General features: G+C 46.2%; 1 protein-coding gene and 1 long non-coding RNA gene across 7 annotated transcripts in view; one reads left to right on the forward strand and one right to left on the reverse strand.

Annotated features, from left to right (window-relative positions):
- The window catches only part of LOC135903971 (uncharacterized), a 32,454-nt gene extending 22,745 nt beyond the window's left edge, over positions 1–9,709 (forward strand). Inside the window, exons 2-4 of the long non-coding RNA XR_011507455.1 lie at positions 3,023–3,045; positions 3,811–3,840; positions 9,002–9,709. This is a non-coding gene — a long non-coding RNA (uncharacterized lncRNA). The remainder of the gene's footprint in view (positions 1–3,022; positions 3,046–3,810; positions 3,841–9,001) is intronic.
- LOC135903970 (uncharacterized) overlaps positions 1–27,768 on the reverse strand; it is a 309,023-nt gene that overhangs the window by 109,565 nt on the left and 171,690 nt on the right. The gene's annotated exons all lie outside the window — the stretch shown is intronic.

Raw genomic sequence — 27,768 nt, forward strand, 5'->3', positions numbered from 1 at the left:
AAGCGGAACATAGGTTTTGTCTTTTTGCTTTAATGCGATAGCATTTAACAGTACTCTCGTGGTCTTCCTGGTTGTTATGGAAGCAAAACAACCCTGACCAGAGAAGGAGCTGACACAGAGGATGAGAGGTGAGGATGAGAATGATGAGGATGAGATAGGAGGATGAGAGGTGCAAAAGTGACGCGTAAGGAGCGTTACAGGTCACGTAGTAAGTAGTAGGAGGGCGGCGGCAGCGGAACACCTCCATACAGTAGCCGAAGGAAGAGGAGGGTGTAGGGCGGGTCATAATGACAGGTGGAAGTGTATGACACAATATCAGCTTTGTAATGCGACAGCCGTTCACGTGGACAATTCAACAACGCCGTTCGTATTGGAACATCAGCGCGTTGTTGTATCAACTGGTGCCAGGCTAGCGGGCACGACTCGCAACACCTCCTGCGCGTAGGAAGTGCATCGAGTACATTCAACACATCGAAATGTGAATCATGCTTAACAGATCAAGGAAGACTGCATGTCCTCGGAAAGGGGGAGGAGGAAAAGAAAGGTAAGGCGGTCAACGAGATGTGCGTCCGGTTTGCTACTCTAAGCAAGGGGAAAAGGGTTGAGGGATGAAAAGAAAGGAAAGGGAGGGATGAAGATACTATTCATGTGAAAGGTGCTGTTGTCTATTACTTCAAGCCTACAATCAATCACTGAATCCAGTCGATTTCATGAACTAGGGTGCCTCAATGCGCATCTTCTCCCCCGCTCTGTACAGGGTGGCGACATTCCTTTTGAAGGGGTCGATGTCCACAAAACTACTTCGAAACCAGTTTTCTCAGCACGCTCCGCCATTTTTTATCTCCATTCAGACGGCCGTCGTCCACGTGCGTGGTCAGCCGCCATCATATTTCTTGCCGGCCTAGCTGCAACTACTGAAAAATGACTGGTTACTGCATTCCGCAGTGCTCTGAATCATTCTAGAAATCGGTGGCTAACGTTGCCACTTCTGAAAGATAAAGAAGGGTGTCTATGAATGGTGAATATTAAACAGAGCATTGGGCTGCCAAGAATTCTTTGTGCGTGTACACCCTTTTTCCTTTCCAACTGCACTTTACTTCTAAAAATTAACAAACCAATACGCTCGGTAGTTCCTCATGACAAGCGTTTTAGTCTCCAGACAATTATTAGAACTTTGGTATATTTTGTGGCTCCTTATCTCGCCTTGCGACATTACAATTTCGCCGGCACGTCGTCGAAGGTATATGCTCAATTCGCTGGCGCCTTTTACCTCACAAATCCCACTTCGTAATTCTCTCGCGGCGCTTGTATACATAGAGCCCCGAAGTGCGTGCGGGCAAGGTAGCAAAAATTGCAGAAACTGACGTAATTTTTCACAACGCGTTGCGTTGTCAAAGATTCCCTATCTTCCCCGCATTGCGTACAATTTCCAACTCACTGCAACACTTGCCTCTTCAGATAAGTTCGAGTTCACGCTTACGCATCTCGGTAAGCGCGCTTGGGTTACGCATTTTTTTGTTTAATCTTGTGCGCGAGTTTACTTTTTCGAGCGCTTCTAGTCACAATAACAGGTCCGGTGCAAAATATGAACACAGATGCAATCACTGGCACTCCACCGCAGTCACGGCCAGTCCTATATACTCTAGAACTGGAGAGCGAGACAAAGTAGGTTTGTCTGTGTTTGTAAGTAGATCAAGTAGGTTTGTCCATTTTTGAGTGCTTATCACTACAATTAAAGCACGAGAAACACATGCTTGTAGCCCGAGACTGTCGAGCAATGTTTCGAACGCACTGTAGATATTTCGCTTAGTTTCTTTGCACGCATCATTTCAGAAATTAATCGTATGAGGTAGCAGCTGCTGTCCCGGCCATGCTTAAATGCGTGAAGTGGTCCAAGGTACTTTGACGGCTTTTGCTATATCTTTTGTGCAGGTGCCTTGCGTCATGTCCAGCAAATTAAAAAAAAGTTCAGGGTACCCTATAATTCCTTTTCATCAATGATTATTTATTTAAATAAGATTTGCGCAGAAATCAAAAGCAGATATGGTCTGTGACTCAGGGCACAATTGTAAAAAAGAAACAGAAAAGAAAAACAAGATTCGAGGTCCGGCAATTTCCGATCCACCGAGCAAACCAGGGCTTCACAGGCGAAATTGTTTGAACAGCTTTGGCATTAGAGAGGGAGAGAGAGAAAAAAAAAGGGGGGGGTGAGCAGATAACTTGACACGCAATAAGTCACGCAATATTTCTTTGGGAACGCTTTGGCGCAGTCATTCCTTGCACGAACGTCTGTATGTACAGACAGACCAACTCGCGCCACTGCGCAAGGTGCACGGTACTGCAGACAGTGAGAGTGAACATGGCGCGCGCCGTAGCAGAGGACGCGGTTGTCGCCACCCTGTACGAAGCGGCGGGCGAGAAGGACATCGAGGCACCCTGTCATGAACCGCAGCGTCGCCCGCGTCGCTTTGTAGGCCTGCGACGCTTGCGACCATGGAACAAGAATCTTTGTCCCAGAAGATGGCCTGCTATCTAATCGGTCTGCTATCTAAACACACGAAAGCGAAGGAACGCGTTTAAGGTAGTGGTGCTGGTGTTGCTCCAGGCGCGGTTAGCCTGGCAGACCTGGCCGGCAAATTGCGTCGACTGAGCATCTCTTCCTGCACCAAATATGTCACCACGTGTTCACCAGCATTGTATCTCGCAGGAATGCTAGAAGGACGCGTTTAAGGTCCTCTCTGGTGTGGATGCAAGGGACCAGCGTCCAACGATTCTCTTCTCCGACAATGGGTTAGCGGCCAGTCTATGTATAGCGAAGGCGAGAGTTATTTGCTATGCAATAATTGTCTCCTGCTCGCGCACCGCAACACGTGCTGCGCGCACTGTTTTCCACGCCCTCTCTCTTTTATTTCGTATCTTCATCTATCATCTGTACTTTCCCGTACCACCTATTCCGGTGAAAGGTAGCTAGGTGGTTTTACACTTTCCCTCTTTACCTCTCTTTTTGCTTCCTCCTCGGCAGATACAGACGTGGCGGAGCAGAACGTAAGTAATGAACTGTTTAAGAGCAAGCTTAAGGTCTCTATGTAGCTCCTATCTAATTAAATGGAAACGGAGATGTAATTTTTGTTCATGAGATTTGTTGCATGTAAAATGAAAACTTAGAATCTAGTAACTATAGGAAGTGGAGTTTTAATTGATACTGTATATGTCTTAAGAAAAATTATTTAAGATTTCGACATTTTATAAAAGTATGAAGTGTGCAACTCTCTAACTCAGTAATAAATAACGGCATCACAGCTCTGTAAACTAAACCTAATAATCCATCAGAAGCGCGCAAAATTGTTGTGCTATGCATCGCTCTGAAATATACCGTTAATTTGTGAGTAGGACATATGTAAAACCGTCATATACATTTAACGATTTCACGTAAGCCCTAAATTCATAAATAACATCTGTATGCTTAAGACGCTGTACAGTTGTACTTCACAGAACTGTAATATCAGTTTTTGGTGCATGGTTACGGATTTGTAAACTTCTTGTTCATATATCTTTTTCGACTTGCCAATTTTCCGCAATATTTGTAACAAATATCAAGCTTTTAAATATGAATTCTGCTTTACAGTTGCTAGAAATTAATTAAATTAATTACAGTTGCTAGAAATTAATGCTAGAAATTAATTAACAAATTTAATTCAAATCGCTCCAGCCATTGCCTTAGAACAGCATTTCTGCGTTTTACGTGTATTTGAATAAGGAAATTGTAGTTGGTCCTAAGCTAAAGTGTCTTCTTAATAATACGATTTACAGGTTCACAAGAGAAGAGCTAAGGCACAAAAGGCGAGTACGGGGAGAGGGAGAGAAGACAGACGTAGAATCTCAAGAAGAAAGTGGATAGGAGTAGAGATCATAGCTTAAGAGAGCATGGGAGGATCAGAAGCTCAGAAGTAGTTGACAAATAACCATGGACGAAGGTGGAAGTTCATGTGGATCTCAGCGTGTATTAAACGAATGGTTGGGAGCCACAACTACAGTCGCTCAGGTGTAGTATGAGGACATGAGAGCTGTTCTCTCTCTCTTCTCTCTCTCTCTACACATATATATATATATATATGAAAGGCTTTATTTTCACATCTCCTATGAGGACCCGTTTTCCTGGTGGCTACCAGGGAGCTTACTTCGTTGCAGCAAGCAGATCGGCTTGTACACTCACCGCCGAGGTCGGCACGTAAAGCACACTTGGTCTGATAGTGATTTGTTTATTCGGGAAGATGACGACATTTGTAGAACTCGCGATTTTGCAGAAGAGTCGCGCAGCCTCCATAGAGCTCTTGGAGTTAGGGTAAACTACTTGTTTCAGGTTTGACGACCAATTTTAAAGCGAAAGCCTTAGCTGGCTCATAGGACGAAAATTGGACCGTCCGGAATTACGCCGCCCGGCGTTATGGCACCGAAATAGGGGGTCGAGCCCGCGACCATTGGTGTTAATTAAAGCAAAGTGACTTAAAGCACATTTCATTAAGATAGAGTTAAGTTACTCGAATCTACGACCTTTGGTGGGAGTCGAACACACGACTTTTGCTGTTAATTGAGTTCGGGACAATTAATTAATATAGAGGTAATTAAGGCACTCGTACCCACAGCCTTTGGCGGGAGTCTAACCCGCGACATTTGATGGTAATTAGAGCGAAGTTAATTACGTCACAATTAATTAATGCCGAGGTATTTCAGCCACTTGAACCAATGACCTTCGGCGGAAGAAAACAAGTAAGAGGAAGTAACAATTCATTAAAATGAAAATGTGAAGTAATGTAATGAATTTCTCGTAAGCGGGCAGGCAGGCTTTCGCCTTTACCCTCTTTAGCGTATGCTAAGCTGACTGTCAATTTTTTTTTTTCATCGGTGTTCGCGGAACGAGTTGTAGTAAAGGCTTCCTGAGACACTGCGAGCAAAATGGTGTGTTACTTGTTGCGCTTGCAGTTCGCCGAAAGCCATTGCGACACGTTGGAACAAGGCCATAAAACGTAACATGTAGTCATGGCCCCGGAAAGTATGCCAGGTGGTTGGCATGAGTATTTTCGAAAGTGAGTAAACGTTCCATAGTAAGGACTCTCATTCCAGTTTGCTGATTGCAGGGAGACCTGAATAAGTGCGCAAAGCCTGTAACCTCTACACTCTAAAACGCAGTGGATGGCACCACACGTATTCGAAAGAGGCGGTACTGTAAAAAATTCCAGAAATCAGGCTCTGCACTATTGCCGCGCGGAACTTAGTGACGTAGTCCATGTATCGCCACAGTCAGATTTCAACAGCCAAATCGGAGGAGAAAAATTTATCTGCTATCTACTATCCAGGAGAATTCTCTGCCCATAATCCCACGTAAAGAAGATGAGCCATTTCATAGCAGAAGCCATGGCCGTTGATAGCTGTATAGTGTACGGTCTTACGGGTATGTACGCATACTCTAGGAGTGCTAAATTTTCAGCGCAGGTACATAGTCCTTCGCGATGACGTAGGACGGCGTCAAGTTTTTACGTTGGAGCTCTGCTAGTAGCTGTGCTAGAGTTATCGCCAAAGATTACCAAGATTATCCAAAGATTATCGCATGAGATTACCAAAGGCAGATGTCTTCGGCGTCAATAGAAATGTTCAATATCTGAGGCAATGACTTCGCGTATCTCATGATTGCAAAGTTCAATAATCGGGCCTGTACATGGGTGTACTCCCTCGACGAGGGTAATGAGTTCTTATTGTGGGCTTTGAGACTGTCATTTCTTACTTAGTTCGGTTCACCCTTTAGGAAGAAACATTGCAGTGCCAGAGCAATTACAACATTTAAGGACAGTGTCCCGGTATATGTCGACGAGGTACGGGGCAGCGGTAGTACGCGGTCATGCTTTCACCCACACAGTTCACGTGGCTCGGTTTCAAGCACTTTTCAATGAAGAGGCGCTTGCATGAGAGCCGACTGCCGTGCAGAGAGTGACTCATCTTTGCTTTGCATGTGAGGGAACTCATACCGCCTCGAATACAACCGTCACAAAACCTAATTTTCGGAGATCATAAACTTGAGTGCCGGTAGTACCATCGGTACCTGGCTCAGCAAGAATCGGTAAGTAAGCGTATATATAGCATGTGACCTCGATCTCATAAACTACTCCGGCAGTGGCCATTGCGTCAAGTGGTATAGGGAGTGTAACTTAATCCTTTTATTCCACTCATGTGCATGACCATAAGGAAAGCTTCCGACAACGTTGCATATTCCAGCACCTTGCTGGAATATGGACGCATGGGCCACGCTTCACCGTGCTCCACATGGGCATACTAAATCAATACCTCATAGCACAACACCAGACCGCACAACAGTGGGAAGCTTAGCTGTCCAGCGTCGATTCCGGTACCAGCTCGAACTGGCCTGGAGAGTGCGCCGGGCGGCTACGGCTCATGAATAGTGCAACGTGTCATCGGTGTCAGCGCTGTTCTGACCACTGCTGAATTTCTCGGGTACGGACGCCATCGAGCTTACATCTCGGCCAAGGAATGAGACATGTCTCGTGGTCAAATGTGAGAAATGGGCAGAAGAAACCTCATCTAATAAACGCAACGTTCATCCGAAAGACAGAGTAATAGAGCGGATTTTGTGCAGTCATTTCAAATTTAGCTTTTTTTTTTCTCTCTTTTTTTTCTGCACACACAAACTCACACAAAAAAACGCGGTTTCGCCTTGTGTTGCGTATGCATGCACCTCGCAGCTCAGTGACATCTCATTGTTTCCTCCCTTCACAGAGCGGCTAATGGTTGCTGCGCCCTTGAGCGCAGTTTACTTAATTTCCTTCAGCGGATCCCTCCCCCTCCCCCCCCCCCTCCGCCTCTCACAGCCCACCTAGCCTCTTCATTTTCGTGCTGAAACCTAGAATGGGCGTTCAAGAGAGGGAGAGAGGCGTAGAGTGAAAGAAATAGGTTGACGCGCCGTAGAGGCGTAACCACGAAGCGTGCAGCTCGTTTCACAGGCTCCGTCAACCGTAACCTATTCCCGGAGTAAAGCCAGCCGCCAACGCGCAAAGATACGCAAAAGAAGGGAAGTGTAGTATATCGCAGCAACTCTGAACGATACCCCTGAAAAAAAAAAAATAAGAGCTAAAATTGTGCTTCAAGGGCTGCGGCATGGGAGGTCGAGAAGGGTGGGGACCACGAGGGATAACTCTAACGGAGAGTATACGCGGCCAACTCCTGTCGTAGAGGACTCCTCAGTGACCGAGTCGAGAAGCGACCCAGGAGCACTGGAAAAGTGACGCAGAGAGCGGAAGAAAGAGAAAAGCCGTGTTCCTCCCAGATGGCGCGAGAAAGAAGCGAGCGAAGGCACTGCTCTCACGGTGCCGGAAAAGGCAAAGTTTGCCGCCGCGGCGTGCAGCTGATCCCGCTCGTTACTTGGAGAGAATGCGCGCGGCCCGAGAAAGCGGCACGCGCCGATCACTCGCTCCCGGGCCGCAGCCACGTACGTCCGAGCTCCCCGTCGCCTCCACGCAGTCACCTGCGTCACCCTCCCCGCAGCCTTGGAGGGTGCTCCTCCAACGACGCACCTCCCCCTAACGGCTGCCGCACGTTTCCCGGCGACTTCGTGAAAATTTGATGCCCCAGCCGGCGTGTGCGCATGCGCGCTTCAATTATGCATCTTTATGACCTTCCACCTGCGCGTTCTAGATCAAAATTGCATGCACTTCAGAGTTTCTCCCCCCCCTCCCCCCTCGGCTGCCACACAGCTTACTCCGTCCGCTCTAGCCCATCATCTCGACTCTGCCATCCCGCCACCGCAGTAGGTGCTTTGTATAGAGGGGCAGGCTTTGCGCTCGATGGATGCGGGTTTGCCTACCTGTCTACCGGCTTTCATGCTCCCTCCTCTCTGCTGGGTCACCTGCTCCAATGCCCGGAGAAAGGGAGCGGCGGCCTCGTGCAAGCAGAGGCAGCACAGGAAATAAACAATTCCCAGCGCTATTGATTCTTTCGAGACCCTACAGGCTTACATGTTCCGCTGGATGGGACAACGCGCGGATTCCATAATGCATAGACCTGCAAAGCCTCTACAAGAGTCGACGTTGTATTCAATGTCTTGAGGCTCTCTCGGCGGCATGTTTCACGCGGCTGTGTGCGTGTTTTCTCGTTAGGGTATGTTGACAGTCATTCACATGCGCTAGAAGTGTTTGACTCGAGCAACGCCGGCTAACGTGTTTACCTGACAATGCTTCGAGATGTATAATATAACTCGCCGAGTTAGACAAAGAATATTATAAACCAATGAAATTGGTTTTTTGTGGTTGCAAAAAGGGAATTTTCGTGTTCTTATGCGTTTTCAACTCGCCCTGTGTTTATCTCGAAATGCAGCTCCATTGCCAAAGGAGATTTTGTCAGAATCGTAGCTACCTGACACACGCCATCTGGAAACACGTTCAAGATGGCAAGAACCTGCACTACTTTAGTGCTAAAGTGATGAGCATTTCGAACACACGTCAGGGGTGTTTTAACAAAGGTATCCTTGTACAGACACTATTATTAGCGTGGAGTCATCTGTGAAACGGATAGAATTTTTGTGGTCCCATATACTACGGTATATCGGACCACAAAATATCGGGGAGATGCTAATGCTTTAGGCTACCTATATCTCAGATTATATATTAATAAGATTGAAGAAATCTTAAATATATCCTAAATTCAAGGGACAGATAGTATTCACCTCAACAAAAAATATTAAGGACATGCCACATGTACACGTTTATGAAGCCTGTATTGAAACTCAACTTCCTTTTCAAGGCAGCATAAGAATAGAACAACGTTGGTTTTAGTGCATTGTGTGGGCGCAAGTGTAATATGCATAATTGTATTCTTTTTTCGTGCTTTGACCGTGTGAAGAGTATGGAGTAATGTGGCGGTAGCACAGACATCACGCGTGCCTGTGACGGCTACGTCTCATGGCTGCTTCATTAAACGGTAGTGGTTTTTTGTGCAGGGACGTGAGGTGAGGTGCGTCGAGCACGGTGTTTTCCCTTCGGGTGTACCGAGAGAACGGCCTCTGCTCGACCACCAAGTCGACGAAGGAGTCGCTCGTTCGCACGGCGACGCCCTGTGGCATGCTGCGACACGGCGGTCAATGCACCTCATCATGCCCCACGCGCTTGACATGGCGTGGCAGTGTGCGCTGCTAGCATCTGCAACCTCAAAACATTGGCCGGTTCGCAATGGTCGAGCAGCACCCCGTCTATTTCTACGCCCGAATTGAAGGCTGTCGATCGCCTCTAAAAAGAACGCTTCTACAACGAAATGACCCGCATAACTTAGCGTGGAAGCATGGGTTTATTGGTGATTCATTGAAAAAAAAATACAAAAAACCAGGACACTGAGCAAAAATGACAGGGACACAAGAGACTGACATTCACACAGCGCTGAATTGCAACAGTTTGTATAACCAAGTATAACGAAGGAATAATTGTATACCGGTTCTATTGTGGTCTGTGTGGTGCGCGACCCTTACGACGAAGTCACCTGTATAACGAATTATTTCGGAGGCCGCGAGTATTTCATTATAAAGGCGTTCTACTGCATAGCGTGTTGGACGTATCTTACCACATCTTCGCACAGCGTCCCACGTTCACTCCCAGCTGGCGACTGTAAACTTACATCGACTATGGCGCAATGCAATACAAATTTATAATTCAAACTTTGTAGTGGCGTCTCTCAAAAGCATGCACACAGCCTCGGATCCAAGAAAACCAATGAGCAGACGATGGAAGCTTCTCTACACCCTGCGCTTCGGGTGAAAAGCGGTCCGGAACTAAATATCACTCGCCTCAGCAAGCGCGGTTATGGAAGCTGTAGCGGTTCTTTGCAGGCAGTTGCATACGGTCAGAGAACTCAGGGGACTTTTTGCTGAGGAATTTTGCTTCCAAATGTGCGGTTGACTAACCTGGGAGCTTTTTGCTGGGGAATCTTGCATCTAATATGCCTTCTTTGCTTTGGTGCTATGGAGGACGACGTGCTTTGCCACCCCTCTCCATAACCCCCTCATTCCCACCCCCCTTCGTTTAACCGCCGCTTAAGCTTCCGTGCAAACGGGAGCATAGCGAGCGATACAAAGTTCGTAAGTTCGTAAGTACAAAGCTCGTACAAAATTCGTAAGTATTTTGTTGTCAGTGGTTGGCGCGTGTCACTGGGGCGGACGTAACATAAGGGCTATAACGTAAAGCTATTAGAAACTCTTCCTATTAGATTTCAGCAATCAGCCCTCCCCCATTGGTCCAACATTTTTCGGACCAACCCCATTTCGCCTGTTTCTTACGTGACGCCACAAAAACGCGCTAAAGCTCCCCATTTGATATGACGTGGACACACTGATTATGCATGTTAGACTAAACAAAAAGAAAAGTAATTATTTCCGATTCTACACTTTTTCTTTCGTACCCTCCACTATTGGTCAAAAATTTTCTGGCTGTGCCCACTCCGCCAGTGTGTCACGCGATGTCACAAAAACGTGAAAATTGAGCACGTAAAAGTGACTTACATAATATGCCGAACAAAACTGATTTTTTTTTTCGGGATAGCCGGAGACTGCCCCGTTCCGACAGAAATGGAGGATGTCTGCCCACCGATCAGCCTGGCAGTGGCCGCTTGAAGCTGCCGGGGAGGACGGATTTATTTGCATATAGTAACAAGTTTTGCGTGGCATTGTAACGTGGTCGATCCCTTTCGACACGTTTACGGCATCGCTCTGCCAAATCTTCTTCGCTGAGCATCCGTTTAAGCAGCGCCTTTAACTTCCTGTTGCACGCCGCCGCGATTTTCGACCAGCCACCTCATGCCAACCAAAGGGAAGCGGGCTAATCGGAGACACGACCCTCCTCATCCAGTTATCTACTTTCACTGCGCTAGATCGACCCAACCGAAAGCCTCTCAATTTCTGCGTGTTCCTCTCCATTTGTCAGCCAATTAGGTAAAAAAAAAACTGTGAAGGTAGATGATGCTATTCGCCTTGAAAGCAAACAAAAGGAGCCATCTGTAAACGGGGAGAACGTTTGACTGGGCGGTTCAAACAACGCTGCTGGTCACCACCCGATTACCACCCGTCAGCGGTTACGTAAGTGTGACGTCAGTAGATTAGAATAAAAACAGATTGAACTGATGATGGCCGGAAAGTCCAGTCTTATTTTAGATTACAATAAGTCAAGATTCGGATTTAAGTCTAGACTTAGAGGCTGGCGTTTGTGCAAGTGGGCCCTGGTTTTACGTTATAGAGCCCAAGGCTTGCCGCTTCGCACTGCGTCTTCACCGCTCTGCCAGCGGCACGGTCGTCGGCGACGGGAGCAGGAGCTGCCACATGAGCATGCTCTGCGCATGCGTCGCCCAACCACGAACTGCAGTAAAACCTGCAAATTAATATTTTGCAACAAAACGAATTCGCGGCAACAACGTGTCATTATTCATTGGTCTGCGCACGCTAAACCAGCCTCAACCTACGTTATCCCCCGCCCACCCCTCTGAGCAAAGCGCGTCCTCCGCCGTAGTACTATAATATCTGGGCAAAGGCACACTTAGACGCAAAATTCCCCACCGAAAAGTCCCCAGGTTTCTCTGACCGTTCGGAACTTCCTGCAAAGAACCGCTCCCGGCTATGGAAACAGCTATTGAAGCGCGACTATGTGGGGAGGGAAGAAACAATGAGACAGACAATACGTTTTTTTTTTATTTAGTTAGTTTTATTGGATTAAACAAATTAAATTCCTCATCAATGATGAGTACGTGGGCTGAAAAAGAAAAACAACTTTCTTTTACTTTATTGTTAATAACAAATACGTCTTTCTCAATGCCCGCTATAAAAGGGGGCGTTCACACCGCTTTCAACTGAAATACCATGCAGATGTTGAAGTGTGTAGAAAGGCGTGCTCGTAAAGTTCCTCTGCTACTATACGCCCCCCCCCTCCCCCCCCCTCAGAGTTTGTGTTGCTTTGCGTCGTTTGTTTGAATTTTAGTAGCGCGGTGTTTGCGAGGTGTGTTTCGATCATGTTTGTTCAGCGTGTTTAGTTAAAAGTAGCGAGTTACGACCAACAGATAATCGTTTACCTTAGCTGGCTTCGTGCGGCTGCGCTAGCCGATGGACTTGGCGTCCGACGATGCGACCAGCACTCAAAATCCAAATATTTCATCGGCCTGCAAAGAAGCAATGTCCTGTGCAAGGGTTCATTTTCGACACCCGTACAGGTGGCGTTTTGCTGGACCGCTTTTTACGCTAAACGCTCGAAACGCCTATCGAGTTGAATTCCGGGACATTTGAAAATACAGCTCTAATGGCCGAGAGAGAGAAACAGACGAACTTTTCTTTTGAGAAGGCGCGTTGTGGAACCTAGTTTCGAGGCCTCCTTATTCTACGTAGCCGCGGGCCATGGCCATCTCCCGTGCCCGTACGATCAGGCTGCGCTGCCTCTTCGGGTCCGGGCCTGACAGCTTGGCCTCCCACTGTTCTTCACTTGGTGCTTGGGAGTCGACGGTGCCACGTTCTGTTCCATATTCTCATACCATATGATGTAAGGTGTCTCAGACATGACAGTACGTACAGAAGTACGAATGCGGAGGGGGTGAGATTCCCAAGCAGCTCTATACTGCCAGGTCACAAAAACAAATTTCGCGCCTTTGGTAACAAAAATTACGTCACTTTACTTTTAACGAATATGGCATCACATTATTTTTGTTCCTCCGGAAATGTTCCCTCTTCACACAAATTGCGCTAAGCCCCATCAGGAACCGCCGATGAACCGACATGTTCTCAACGTATTGGCTTCTAGGGAAGCTTCGCTTCCAGTATATTTACCTTGATTGCCCTTGACACGTCGCGCATAATAGCTACTGCGTCAAAACAGTTTCAAAAGCTAAAATGTCTGTAGAGAGTAAACTGCTTTGTACTTCTGACGCACTGGACAGAGTAAAGGTTTCGGTAACAAAGTGAAATCCAGGCAAGTAAAGCTTCAATCAGAGGTTTCTGATCTCAAGAAAGCGATGAATTTCGCGAAGGTCAAATCTGAATCTGCTAAAAAGAAAAATGCTTGTCCAGCCGATCACAACACGAGGCATATCGCAGCCAATCAGGTGCTGTAGAACAAATGAGCCCAGCTTAAAGAGCACCCGTGCTCAAATAACATGGAAATTTGCGGTGTTACGGTCGCTCAAAGGGAGAAATTGTATGATGGTGGTTGAGCTTCTTGGTGAAACGATTTACTGGTCTACGGTAGCTGACGACACTGACACTGCTCACAGAGCGCCTACGCGTGACGCAAGCCATACGAGCATAAGCGTTCGGTACTGCTCTCGCCGTGAAGCGCTCGGCGTTTCTCGCTGCTGCACAAAATGTTCTCCCAAAGACTTTTTTTTTCGAGAGCGAAGAGCCAATCTATGCTAATAAACATTTCTTGCCTCATAACAGGAGGTTCTTTTTTTAAGGCCCTCGCTCTCAAGGAACAGCACAGGCGGTCTTTTCTCTGGACAGGTTATGGTATAATCAAACCTGGATGCTATTGTGCGTCACATTGCCTGCGATAAGACCTGGGCGTTTTTTCAGCAGATAAAAAGATTCACTAGACTTGCGTCTTTTCTTTTCTTTTTCTCTTTCTTTAACTGCACACGTGTCTCATTTCTTACCACCATTTCATTTCACGCAACCGCGCCCAGTATGAGCGTTTTTTTTTTCTGCCTATGTATGGCTCCAGCTCTGCGAAAAATCCACGATTGCACTGCAACATTCACCGCAAATCTTAAGCCTGGCTTTTTAATTATTTGCTGTTCTGAGAGATGATTATTCAGGAGTGATCGAAATCTTTATATTACGACTTTCCTGGATATCCTATCGAGCACTGCCACCGTAATTACGACTAACACGGGGGAAGCTCAGCTAACTTCTTCCTTGAGAACTCGCACGATAAACTATTTAATGACTCCTCTCTAGATGTTCCTAAGTGTGAATATGTTTTGATTTAATTCGACTCTGTCCACATTTGCCAAAATAATCAGATGATCGCCTTGTGGATAGTACATCGATGGTGATATCTACCGATCACCCTCATCGTTTTTTAAACGCACCCCCACCCCCCTTTCTCTTGTTCTCAATAACCTTTCTATTGAACATAAAAAAATGTTTCCATTTGTCTGCGATGTTATTTTAAGCAGCTTGACACGTCTAATCGGGTTAGCCTTGAGTACATGACTAGTATTTCGAATGTTGTGTACCAATCGTTATTGTCCGTTCCTACACAATGCCCGGTTCAGGAATAATGATCGCTAATTGACCACATTCCTTCAAATTCCGATAATACTATTCATGCAGGCGTATTAGAGGTAAATTTGACTGATCACTGTCCAGTGTTTTTTTCTATTTGTAAAAACAAAATTAAGCTGCTAATGCCCGCCAGAGGTCTTGCTTTGATTGGAATAAGTATGTCGAAGAAGGCGCCAATACTGATTGGTCTAGCATCTGCAGTATTACTGACCCTGACGAAGAATTATACCGTTCTACTACGGTTCCCAGTTCTAAAAGACGGTATAGACATTTTACAGCGAGGAGACTGCGAACCGCACACCAGGGGCGCCACCGAACAATGCTAATTGCGTCATGAAGTTTGCGAACGGACGTAACTTCAGCTGACGATAAGGTATGGCATGCACCGAAGATGATATTGATATTCTCAAGCTTATTGCGGCCCAAGCAACGTCGACATTCGATTGAATCTCAAAGAAAAGTGTAATTTCTGATGGTACAGCAAATAGAGCGCCGTGACCTCGACGCACCATTGGGTCGCAGACTGTATAGACATCGATGAATGTCATAGAAGGCTTCGAAATCTTTGACATGCATTCCGGGTTTAAGTTAGTGTGATAGTAAATGCCTAGTAGGTGTCTATAGCAGATGGAAACGAGTTATGCCTGCTAAGCACACTTCTAATCAGAAAAAATGATACAGAAATGCGGAAAACTGCATGCCCCTTTTGGTTTCCTAAAGCGAACAGCCCCTTGCGCAGCTTTGACAATCGCGAGTGGTGATTTGATTTATGAGCAACGCCCTTTTGCGCATCGTATGCAAGCAAAACACACTCCGTCACCCGACGTTGCGGCGCGCACTCGTACGGAGAACATCGCGTAAAAGACGTATGCAATTCAAACGAACCGGCATTTATCATAGTAAAAAATAGCTGTACAGGCGCTATATGCGATTGCTCCTTTGTCCGACATCCGATATCTGGATTAGACCCATGCTTATATCAAAGTGTGCGCTTCCGAAAGCAGAAAAATGCCTTAAAACAACGACGTACAATTAATTCACGTGATTAACAGCCTGATTTCTACGTAACAAATTACATGTAATTGTTACTAATATCAATAATTATCAATAAATTACATTTCTTGATAATTTTCTAATTTAACGATTACCATTTTTTTTTTTTTGCTCTGTAACGGTCACTGTAGTGCAATTACATTTTTCATTAACTAATTACGCGTAGCCAGTTCCTCGATTACTTCTTTTTTCTCTAACGTGTACAAGTCTGTTAACAATTCAGTCTTATTTACGTACGAACATGGAAAGAATAGGATATCGCTTGTTTATCTCGATCGAATATGATGGATAAACCGGGTGGGCCGTCGAATCCGAGCGCCATATGTTTTGTTTTGTTTTTTTCCCTAACACGTGCACCGTATGCGCCCGCAGACGGGGGAAGCGCAAAACGGCCATCGTTCATTCTCCACCTGAACAGACGCAAAATATTAGCAATATCCAACATTCCAGCCGCGCTTCATTTCGACGAGCGGCCGCCGTATACACGGGTTGGAGATTTCGGCGCGAGAATTCCCGCAGCTGCCACAGCTGGCACAACGGTGTATACGCGCCAAAGGGGCCGGCGGCGCGCGCCCGGGAGAACGAGGCCGAGAGTCATCGCGAAACGTTACGGGAATGAGAAGCGAAGTGTGTAGCCGAGAGGGAGAAAAAAATGGAAAGAAAGTAAAGTGTAAAGAATCGTGCGGAGAAAACGCAAATGCAAGCAACGGCGAAACGACAAAGAAAGAAGAGCAAAAGCGCCAGACAGAAAAACCGTAGCCAAGTCGGGAGACAAGGCATATAAGCCGGCCCCTGCAGGGAAACCAAAATTATAATGCAGCAGTACTTCGTAGCGCGCCAATTTTATCGATTCCCGATACAGGGCGCATCGCACAATATGACGGGCTCTCGGGCTGAACGAACGAGAGAACGAACCCCACCACGGCCGTGGGCCGCGCAGAGCAAGGAGGAAGGGGAACGCCTCATTCGTAAACAGCATGTGTGGCGGCCCACGTGCGCTTGTTTGCTGCACTGCTTTTACTTCTGATCTCCATCTCGCGCACTTGTTTTTGTCCCTGTTTTCGATGGCAGATTGTGTGCGGGGAGGAGTATTTACATCTACCGCGCGAGTCGATCACGCCGCAGCTCATTTGGGCCGCCTTCCAGCATCACCCCCCCCCCCCTTTCTTTTCTTCATTTGAGTAGATTTGCCGAAAGCAGCAAGCGCATAATAAAGCAGGGGTGTAAAAAAATGCGCACGTAGAAACAAAACGGTGGTTACTAAATTCCTTTCTAGAGTGTAACTATATAGAGGAAACATTATACAAACGCTCAGATTACAATGTTGCAGAGCCTGCCGGCGATACTGCCTCGCTGGTATTTTGAAATGAGCTGGTTGGCGCAGACATTCGTTGCGTGAATGTCAGCACTTTTAAAGATTGGGAAATAAGTTTCAGTAAAACATTGCTATCGTTTTCAATAAGTTCATAAAAAAGGGTTGCGTTGAAGTGCAGATAACCTATGTATAGCTGCAGTTGGCATACATTTGCTCAAGCCTCAAGATGAATTGTCCTGTATAGGTGCCGTTAGTCGGGTTTTTTCTCACGACAGTGCATTCTGTAGCATTTAAGCTATCTTTTCCCGCGTACTTAAGTGTACTCGGGATCGAATAATATAGGCTTAATATCATGTCGCCGAGTATCCTGGAACGTTGCGCACTCTCAAATAAAAGCAAACGCGAGAGGTGTGCGACCTGTTTCACGGCTGTTTCGAGTAGAGCACACACGTCTTTCCCTCCCTCCCTCCCTCCCTCCCTCCCTCTTTATTTCTCTCTCTTTCTTTATTTTTTTTGCGCGTTAAGGCAAACAAGCGACGGTAAATTCAACGGACGCCAGTATTTTATTTTACTTTCTCGTAAAACACGCACGTCGTCAAGCGTAAGAAAACTAGCTGCAGAAGAATAAATAAAGTCAGCTGCATGCAGCAAATAGATCTTCGTGCATGATGCCACTTTTGTCTTTCCTGAGGGCGACTGGCCTATGTGAACGTCTTTGGCTCGCTCAGGCGTGCGTGTGTGAGCTCACCGTGGCTTTCCTCTCCTCCCTCTCTCTAGCTCATCTTTGTGTTCCCTCTTTCCCCTCCCCCAGAGTAGGGTAGCCAACCAGATGCATTTCTGGTTAACATCCCTGCCTTCTCTCTTTATTTCCACCTCCTCCTCCTCCTCCGTGCAGTGGACTCGTCGCAATCCGCGGTCACGCCTGCCGGAAACAAGACAGCCGTACAGAGCTGGTCGTCAGCTGGAAGGCTCATATTTCAATGGCCCGGGCCGGGCAATAACAGCGTTTGGCCATTAAGGGAGGACCCCTTCCTTGCCCTAAGTGCCGGGGAATTACTTGGCCCGGTTTTTGTTGCCGTTTCCCCCAACTCTGGCAGAGTCGGTTTCGGGCTACGACGTGCCCCTGTAGTCCGAATGCCTCGGATGCCGCCCCCGTAAGGCGCCGACGCTTGCAAACCCTTCACGCCTGGTGGCACTCGGCTAACAAGCGCCGCCGTTTCTGATTCGTGAACGGAGATGGCTGCCGCAGTTCCCCCTGCCAGCTTGATCACTTCGCGTACAAGTTTGACCACTCATTCCTATCCCCTCTGTTCACGAGGCATGTTTCAATCTCTCTCTATATTTTTGTGTCTGCGTGCGTGCGTGCGTGCGTGCGTGCGTGCGTGCGTGCGTGCGTAACCACTTCCAGATGCAATATTGGTGGGAAGCTTGTTGCAGTCACTTGAGGTGTTCGGAATGAAAGAATGCGAAATGGGGGGGGGGGGGGCATTTGTGTGGCAAGTCGCCCACTTAACTTTATATTTATGATCAACACGTACTGAATGATAGGTAGGTACTGTGAAAAGTTGGTTGTGAAAGAAGATGGCGATAAACTTTATGAAACAGCCGGAAACAAAGTTTATTTTTCTTGTCAAATGCCTGCGTAAGCAACCCAAAGAACAGATGCAAACGAAAACAAAACAATACCACTCAGTTAAGCACCACTGATATAATAACTCGCTAGTGCTAAGATATGCTAATGCAAGGTGTTTTTAATTAAGTAAATGGGATTTAGTAGCGCAAAAGCGACCAAAGCTATGCCGCGCCAAACACAAGGTGTTATAAAATCCATTTGAAAAAAACAGCAAAAGCTGTGTGGTTCTATAGCTTGTGTAAACAGCCGGTGTCATCTAGAAATTTAAGCAGCTCAAGTGACGGCACTAGTGCGTCATCTAAAAGTAAGGCAGGGTGTAAAGGGTACGTGTAATTTATATAAATTGTGCAATAGTTTTCGTCTGTGTGTTTCAACATGCGTACATGTCAGTAAGATGTGCATTACTGTTAGCGGTTTTTGGCACTTCTCGCACGTTGGTGAGTCTTTTTTCGTAAGTAAAAAATTGTGTGTAAGGTGTGTGTGCCCAGTCCTTAGTCGGGATAAAAATTACTTCAATAAGCCGTTCCTGGTGATTACAAGACTTCCACTCGCCAAGCACGGGTTTTGTAAGATGTAGCTTGTTGTTTGTGCACGAGTCCCATTCGTGTTGCCATTTTAACGTAAAGGCTTTCCGAATCGCACGGATACTATCTTTGTAAGGAGTGTTGTGTTCGTTATGCCTTTGTACGCCGCCATGGATGCGCATCTATCCGCTACTTCATTTTCTGGTACCCCAACATGGCTTGGGATCCAGTAGAAGCGAATTAATCTACCGTATTTGTTGCAAGTCACCATGTGCAAGATATCCCCTGCCAGGGATTCACACTGGGCCTTCAGGTTGAGAGCATTCAGGGTATTTAACGAATCAGTGTATATTATTGTATTTTCTTGCTCGTCGGTTATCATTTTTTTAACTGCAGTCCATACAGCATAAGCTTCAGCAGCGAAAACAGAGGCACTACTGTGGTATTCGAATATGTGTTTTCTAATTTTTCGTTACGGCCTCCGTGCACACCCACGTATTCGTGTGTTTCCGAACCATATGTGTGAAATTTTATGCAATCTTTATATTTGTCCTGAAGAGCGCGGAAATCTTGTATAATATGTTCTTTTAGGGTGTCAGTGTCCAATCATATAACTTTGTAAAGTCACACCACGGGGGCAATCATTCTGGCTTTTTAGTAACCTGATGGACATCGTGAAGAATGTCATAATCCCGACAGTATTCTTCATATCGTAAGACAAGTGGTCTAATCATGTTCTGTTTATTTGTGTAGTGTAATTGTGAGTTACAATTAGTGACGATGCTGTGGCATAAGTGCTATGATTATGACTGAATTCTGAGTACATAGGAAAGTGTGAGTAAAGCTCTTCGCTGCTGTAACGGAGGTTCATTACAGTCAACGTATAAACTTTGGACAGATGATGTTCTGTAAGCACCACTTGCCAGTTGCAGTCCTAGATTACGTACTGGGTCAAGTCGTCGAATGTCTGACTGTCTGGCTGAGCCATAAACTACGCAACCGTAGTCCAGACGGCTACGCCCAACAGACCGGTAAACGAGTAAGAGACACGTTTGGTCGGAACCCGAGTGCTTATGAGACAACACTTTCAGAATGTTCAGCGCTCTATTTGCCTTAATTTTTGTCGTACTTATGTTGGTCAGGAAATTTAGTTTCTTATCGACAATCACTCCAAGGAATTTGAATTCTTGCTTTACAGGTATAGCGTCACATCATTAAGCTTTAGGATCGGGTCCAAGTGTAATCCTCGTTTTTGCGAAAATAACATTGTAAGTGTTATTTGTTTCGTGAAGTTTAAGCCATTTTTATCAGCCCATTGTAATAGTTTATTTATTGTAATCTGGAGCTGCCTTTCCCACGTGGGTAAATTTGAGGTGCGGTGCGCTATTTGGAGATCGTCGACGTATATGGAGTGCATAACAGGCGAGGGATTTACTTTGTCGAGTTCATCTTTACAATAAATTATGCTGTGCTAAGTATGCAACATTGTGGCAGGCCATTTTCCTGGACAAATACGCGCGAGAGCAGAGTGCCTAGACAGGTTTGGAATGTTCTATTGCACATGGAAATCTGCGAGACAGTTAAGTGTAATGTGCGACGAAAATTTAGCATTTTTTTACTTAATTCCGAGTTTTCGCTATAATTGCTGGACCATCGCTTTCACCCTGTTTTCCTGCTACAAGTTGTGTAGTCTGACTACAGACCTGGTTTTAAAACTGGCTGCAAGGTTTGTGGTCAGTTTCCCCGCTGTCATTAAAGAACTAAACAAGGTACCTTGTTTGTGTTTGGCGAAAATAAGGGGAATGTCGTGGGTAATGTGTTTACAAAGTACAAAGAGTGTGAGTGGATTACAGTAATTGCAGTAAATTACGTATTCGGGCACACCAGAACGTTATAGACGTGTTTTACCAATGCCGAAGAATTGAGCCCGCTGTCCCTAAAAAAACTGCAACACCCACTGTGATCAAATTTGGTAAACATAGGAGAAACACTATGGTAAATAGGCATAGAATGTTTAACGCGTATGACCAAAATACAGCCCTTGTAAAGAAATTTCTTTATCAAGTGTATGAAAATGTGAGTCGGGCGTTAGGCGTTGTCTCTCCGTGTTCTAAGAGAACTGTATTTGTCAGCAAGTTCATATTCAGTGCAAGTAGTTAGCGTTTTAACGCTGATTTGTGGCGAAATTTTAAGGCTTCAAGCCTAATTATGCCTGTTGCAAACAATTGCAGAATGCTCTTTTTTTTGCATATATTCATGCGTACAAAGAGGTACCTAGATCTTTCCAATGTCATCGGGGAAATAAACGCGAAACTTGGTTTGTACTTGGTGAAAAGAAGGCGCAGGGTGTGGGTAGTCTGCGGTCAAAGTTCAGAGTGTGTGGGTCAGTTGGGGCCTTTTCAGTAAATTATGTATGCGCTCCGCAGTGTTATTAATGTACTTTACGAACGGCGCAGGATTTAGCCCGCCGTCCTTGGAGAACTACACCTGCTACCGTGACCAACATTGCTGAAAAGGGGGCAATGCGCATGCGCAGTCAAATCAGCATGCATAAATTACAACCGTAAGTGCACCAAAGCGTTATATGGTGGTTAATTGTTAAAGTTAATTCTGAACTTAAAGCCATTTCATTTCTACGACAACGAAGCGCGAAGGGGATATATATTGTATAATAAAGTTCCTTTGGTGACTGACGTAAATAGCATGTGAGGATGCCATTTCATTATTTATAGTTGCTTGACTAGCAATATCTTACAAGTGACCTATTATTACGGCGCGCAGTATACATCAGAAGTCCTTTTGTGTGTGTGTGTGGACTCTGAACAACAGACGCGGCGGACATAAAGGAGGAGTTGCAACGAATTTCAATTTAATGTGCTTCTAGCAACGTTAAAACCACGATGCCCCCCCCCCCCTTCTGCATTACAGTTGGTCATTCGGAAGACGTTTAGTTGAGTCAGTGCAGCAATGGTGAACACCTCCGGTAAAAAAAAATATTCCCGGCACTCCGGGAAAACCCACTGCCAGATTTGTCTCGCTCTTCTTTTTTCCGTATCGCTTTCCTTCCCCGAAGTTTCTGCCGGAAGGTCATTCACGCCCGCGCCGCTTATGTGCGGCGACCCCGCGCCACTTCGCGCCGGCGTACAACCTGCACAATCGACGCAGCGTCCGCGGCCTAATTAATACAAATGCAGCGGAGCCGCGGGGCGGCCGCACTCCATCATCGCTTATCGAGAGCCACGACGACGCAGCGCGACGACGGTGACGCGACGTAGTGGCCGCTGGCAGCGCTGTCTCGGCGCGCGGGCAGATTTACGGCCGGCCTTTTGCGGCGCACCGTTCCGATTAATTGCCCGCCCGTTTAATCTCGAACGCAGCCGGCGTCCCGGCCCCACGAAGCGGACCCTAGGCGCACTGCGGGCTTCCAGAGCGGACGTCGCGCAGTATTTGTGAACGCGCTCGCGTAGCCGAGGCCCATCATCGGGATTCGGCCGGCGGCTGTATAGTTCAGCCTCTGTGCGGACGTCCTGCAAGCTAAGCGACGACGTGAACGCCTCGGCGCGTTGTATACGGTTGCTCGCCGCCTTGAGACATTTGGCAAAGTAGGGGGACGTCGTGGCAAACGAGAGGAGGGTGGCGGGGCGGGGGGGGGTGTTAGGGTATATGGCCACTGCACGGATTTCTCGGAGTGGCCCGTGGGCTGCAGGCGGGCACTCGTCGTATATTTTAGCAGTGCGCCGCAAGTCGAACTTTGTCTAACCAGGCAAAGGTTTGTATTGGGCTGCAACGATAAACCATTTATGAGTCACAGAGATGGTGAGATTGTTCTATGTTGTCGATGACAAAAAAAAATGTTTCTATGACGGAGTAAAGTGGTTCAAGAGGGAGAAATGTTCGTGTAACTATAGTAGTAATAGGTTAACCTTAATCGAGATGAGCGTGGATACTCTGATGACGCGGAGCGAATGGGCCTTGGACAAGAAAAGCTCAGTTAACAATTGACACTTACCAGTTAAGGTATGTTAAAGCCCGTAATTGAGAAGCGGCGGAACAAATCAGTTCGACGAACAGACTACGGACTGTGCACACTATGCGCGCTTTGCCGGCAGCGCACCACGCGCGGGTCTGGGAAAATAAAATTAAAAATTTCCGCAGATTAGGCTTGTAGAGGAGAATCCAGAAACGCATCCTGCATTACAATCTGGGATAACGTGATCCTGTACTGCTTTAGTGAGTGATTAATTCATAAAATATCGTTTAAGATTTGAAATCAAATTATGAGCCCTAATGGTATAGTGCAACCCACGGAACATACGGGAGAGTCTGTATATGTATATAACGTGCAGTCTGCGGTATAATTTTTAATACCTGGGCTTCTTTACCGTGCGCCAAAAGCTTTTCTTCGCATGCTGTCCCCATCGGAATGCGACCTACGCGTTTAAATGGTATTTCTCCGTTCACACTGAATAACACGCGCTCAACTGGGCGTTTTACTTTCAATACTTTCTGCACAACAGCGAAGCGTGCACGGTTTCTGCAATGTTTTCCTGACAGCAAACCTTTTTTGATATGACGGAGAACAACGCCCATGCCACGAAATTAAACCCTATGTGGATATGTGTATTTGCGAAATAAATTTGGCTACTGAGTTTGACTACCATCGAACAAACAGTTACAAGTACTACCTTTTACAATATTTACAATATCGTAAAAATGGACATCAAATAGGATGATGATGATGACGATGATGATGAAAATGATGATGATGCATCTGCTGCTGCTGATGACGATGAATACTTAATATTCCTTTATCTTAACGCTAAACGTCTTTCATAGCTCCCACTTCCTCTTACATTAGCCGCAAGTGAAAAGTTTATCTTCATGTTATCAGACAGCCTAGGACCTGCCGAAGGCCACGTCATATGATTATCGCTTTTCGTTCGTTTCTGAACCTGTATGACATACAAACGACACTGTTAGCGTATTCGTGCAAAATAAACAGCTGGTGAAATACGGTAATTTAGCGCGAACTAAAAGACACTACGAACGTTATAATGGACACACAAATGCGACAGGCGCTCAGAAGAAAAAAATATGTCCCCTCAACTACGCGCACAATTCTAGTGTTTCGTTAGCAATGCACCAACTAATACAACAACGTCCTCTTCTCAAACAAAATGACGCGTTCATTCATGCGCATTTATAGACCCGCCGTGGTTGCTCAGTGGCTATGGTGTTGTGCGGCTGAGCACGAGGTCGCGGGATCGAATCCCGGCCACGGCGGCCGCATGTCAATGGAGGCGGAAACACCGTGTACTTAGATTTAGGTGCCCCTTAAAGAACCCCAGGAGGTCGAAATTTCTGGAGTCCTCCACTACGGCGTGCCTCATAATCAGATAGTGGTTTTGGTACGTGAAACCCCGTAATTAAATTAATGCGCATTTATTCAGTATTTGTATAATCTGCGTTTTTCTCGATCACCATTACATGACTAAGCTGTCCGTATATTGTCAGTTCTTCTATCCCTCTCCTTTTTTGTCTTTTTGTTATATGCGCCAGGATATAATGTTGTATATATTGTACAATGTGCCTATTTGAATTTAAACCATGTATATATTTGTATTATTGCTGCCCTTGTCGCCAATCGTCATATTGTCTAGGAGGCCAGGGCCAGGCCCGTCAAGATTCACGGGATTTTTCCACGGTTTCCCTGCACAATGCATTTTGCCTTATACAGAAATAAAGTATTATTATTATTATTAGTAGTAGTAGTAGTAGTAGTAGTAGTAGTAGTAGTAGTAGTAGCAGTAGTAGTAGTAGAAGTAGTAGTAGTAGTAGTAGTAGTAGTAGTAGTAGTAGTAGTAGTAGTAGTAGTAGTAGTAATAGTAGTAGTAGTAGTAGTAGTAGTAGTAGTAGTAGAAGAAGAATAGAATACTTCTCATTCCAACAGCAGTTGAAAGCTTCAAACTAGATTTGCTGTGGGCGTCTATCCGTACTTGACGTCACACCGAAGGCGCCATTACTTAGTTGCCGTCGTTACCGAGTCGTCGTCATGAGGCCGCATCATCAAGCTCACCATAACTACAAGACAAAGAAAAACAAAGCTTCATCCAACCTCACTCGCATTTGAAGTCATGCCTCGGACGCAATATGCGATTGGGAGCTGGACGCGCTAATCATTGTGCTATCGCGCAACATATCTTTTTATGTTTCGTAGTATTTATTACAGTGCGTAATAAAAGTCACGTTTCCTGATAAACAATTTATTTTTAATTGTGGTGTTTACCACCCCGAAACTGTCCGGTGGGTAGTGAAGGACGCCATATGTGGAGGGCTATATGGTTTAATTTTGACCACGTTATGTTCTTTAACGTTTACCTCTATCTAAGCAAACAAACCGCCTTGCCCGGGAATTGAACCTGCGATCTCATGCTTAGTACCAGAACGCCATAGACGCTGATCCAGCACGATGTGTTAAAGATATTCTCATCCACGTTGACGGACGCAGAGAAGCAATGACACAATCACCAGACATGCAAACTACTGACAGTCACAGTGTCAGGCACTATAGCACATACTCAAGGGCCACAATCAAGCACGCTGTTTATATTTCAGGGAGTCCTTTAGAACGTATATACTTTTCACTAGAATGGCGGCAAGCATAAGTACCAGACCAAGATTGGATACCAGTGCGGTCAAAAGGTCGACTCCTTATCATCATCCTATCTTTATGTCCACTGCAGGACGAAGGTCCTCTCCCTGCGACCTTCAGTTACCCCTGTCTTACACTAGCAGATTCCAACTTGCGCCTGCAAATTTCTCCAATCTCATCACCCCACCTAATTTTTTGCCGTCATCGACTGCGCTTCCCTTCCCTTGGCACGCGTTCTGTAACTCTAACGGTCCACCGGTTATCTCCCCTACGCATTACATGCCCTGCCCAGCTCCATTTTATTCTCTTAATGTCAATTAAAATGAAGACTAACCCCATTTGCTCTCTCATCCACACCGCTCTCTTCCTGTCTGTTAACGTTACGCCTAACATTTTTGGTTCCATCACTCTTTTCGAGGTCCTTAACTTGTTCTCGAGCTTCTTTGTTAACCTCGAAGTTCCTGGCCTGTATATTAGCACCTGTAGAATGCAATGATTGTACAGTTTTCTTTTCAATGACAGTGGTAAGCTCCCAGTCAGGATTTGAAACGATGAGCAAAACGGGAATAAGGGGAAAGCAGGAGCCAACGTTTCGACAAGCGGACTTGTCTTCTCCAAGGCAATGAGCAAAACGAGAACAAGGGGAAAGTAGGAGCCAACGTTTCGACAAGTGTACTTGTCTTCTTCAAGGCAACTTGGAGAAGACAAGTCCACTTGTCGAAACATTGGCTGCTACTTTCACCTTGTTCTCGTTTTGTTCATCGTCTTGAATTTCTATCTCCCGCCTTCTCCGTGTTTTCAGCCAGGATTTGGTAATGCCTGCAGCGTGCACTCCAAACCATTTTTATTCTTCTACAAGTTTCCTTCTCATGAGCAGGGCCTCCTGTGAGTAATTGACATAGATAAACATACTCCAATAGTGGTGGCGGGGAGCTGAGGCAGAACACCGTGTTTCTAATCTAAAGGTCTCAAGTTCGCGTGCTCCTCCAGTCTATTACATTTTCAGGCTTGTAGTGGCGCCTGACAATAGTAAAAAAAGAAAAAAAGAAGAAGAAATTGCCAAGAGCCAGTTGAGCTATAGTTGTCCAGGTGCAACCAACTCAAGAAGGCCCACTAAGCTTTCACAAAAGACACTCCCTCCCCAGAATAGGAATTGGCATCCCTGGTGCAGTATTCGGCCACTACCTCTCTCATGACTCTTGCAAGTAGAAGTAAACGGAGCGCCAAAGCCGCCCAGTAGCGCTTTCATCAGAAAAGATGTTTATGATGTGTGCGCCTTGGTACAGGTTCAGCGCTTATTGACTTGTGCAAGGTGTGACGCCTCACACAGACTCTGAGAGTGGTGGCGCCAGTGTGCATGTATATCGGAGGCCACAACAGACAATACTGTAGCAGGACGAGGAAGATGTTGTACGCATCTCGAGGAGACACCGGTATGTCCGCTGTGATAGCCTGCTGCTGTCGTGCAATAAATGATCTCACAACCGGAGGCATCGCTTACATCTGCTGACTTTCACTGTTTTTCGTTTAGATTTCTGATAACAAGGCTGTAGCACTTTCTAATCCCGAACCAGTTAATATATATTGCCTATGGCGTGCGGCAGCCGGCACATAACGCACACTGCAAGTGCTCCCTTGCTATTGAGCTTGGCTATCATGCGGTTGTGGCGGTGATGTGCCGGCGGATAGAGCGTGGCCGAATTTTATGGCGGCTCTTGCCTCACGCGGCCACCGCGTAGCAGCGCGTTGACAATGCCTTGTGATAACCGTACGTTTAGCCTCCTCGCTGCAGTGGGCTGAACACATGTTCAGAGTCAAAGGTTGTGCAGTTGCTGATAAAGTGTGCCCGTCTAACAACAACAGAGGGAACTGACAAAGAGGCCTAAGCTGGCTAGCTGAGCCATGCTGGTTGACAGGCCTCAACCGTGTGTAGGCGTTGTCTTTGAGAGAGAAGCCTCGGCTCTTGTCGGGCATAGTTGATGCGCAAAAGGCCTGAATGCGCTAAACGTGAAATCACAGTACACACCTTCCACGTACGCATATCAATTGCGCGAGGCATATTAATTGATAGAGAACGTGACAATACCTCCAAAGACAGCCATTCAGAAGCATCATTTCAGACAAGTCCAACGTGCGATGGTATCGTTAAGCGCTGGATTTCGCCGGGCTCACATTTCAGCTTTCATAAATACATTTCTCTATCTCCCTAAGAGCTTTAAATCAAGCCTTATGGCTTAACGAAGTCAATATGTTGTTCCTATGAGAGAGTAATTCTGCAGGCAG

This window comes from Dermacentor albipictus, chromosome 1 (genome assembly GCF_038994185.2).
Source record: "Dermacentor albipictus isolate Rhodes 1998 colony chromosome 1, USDA_Dalb.pri_finalv2, whole genome shotgun sequence".
NCBI classification, from domain to species: Eukaryota; Metazoa; Arthropoda; class Arachnida; order Ixodida; family Ixodidae; genus Dermacentor; species Dermacentor albipictus.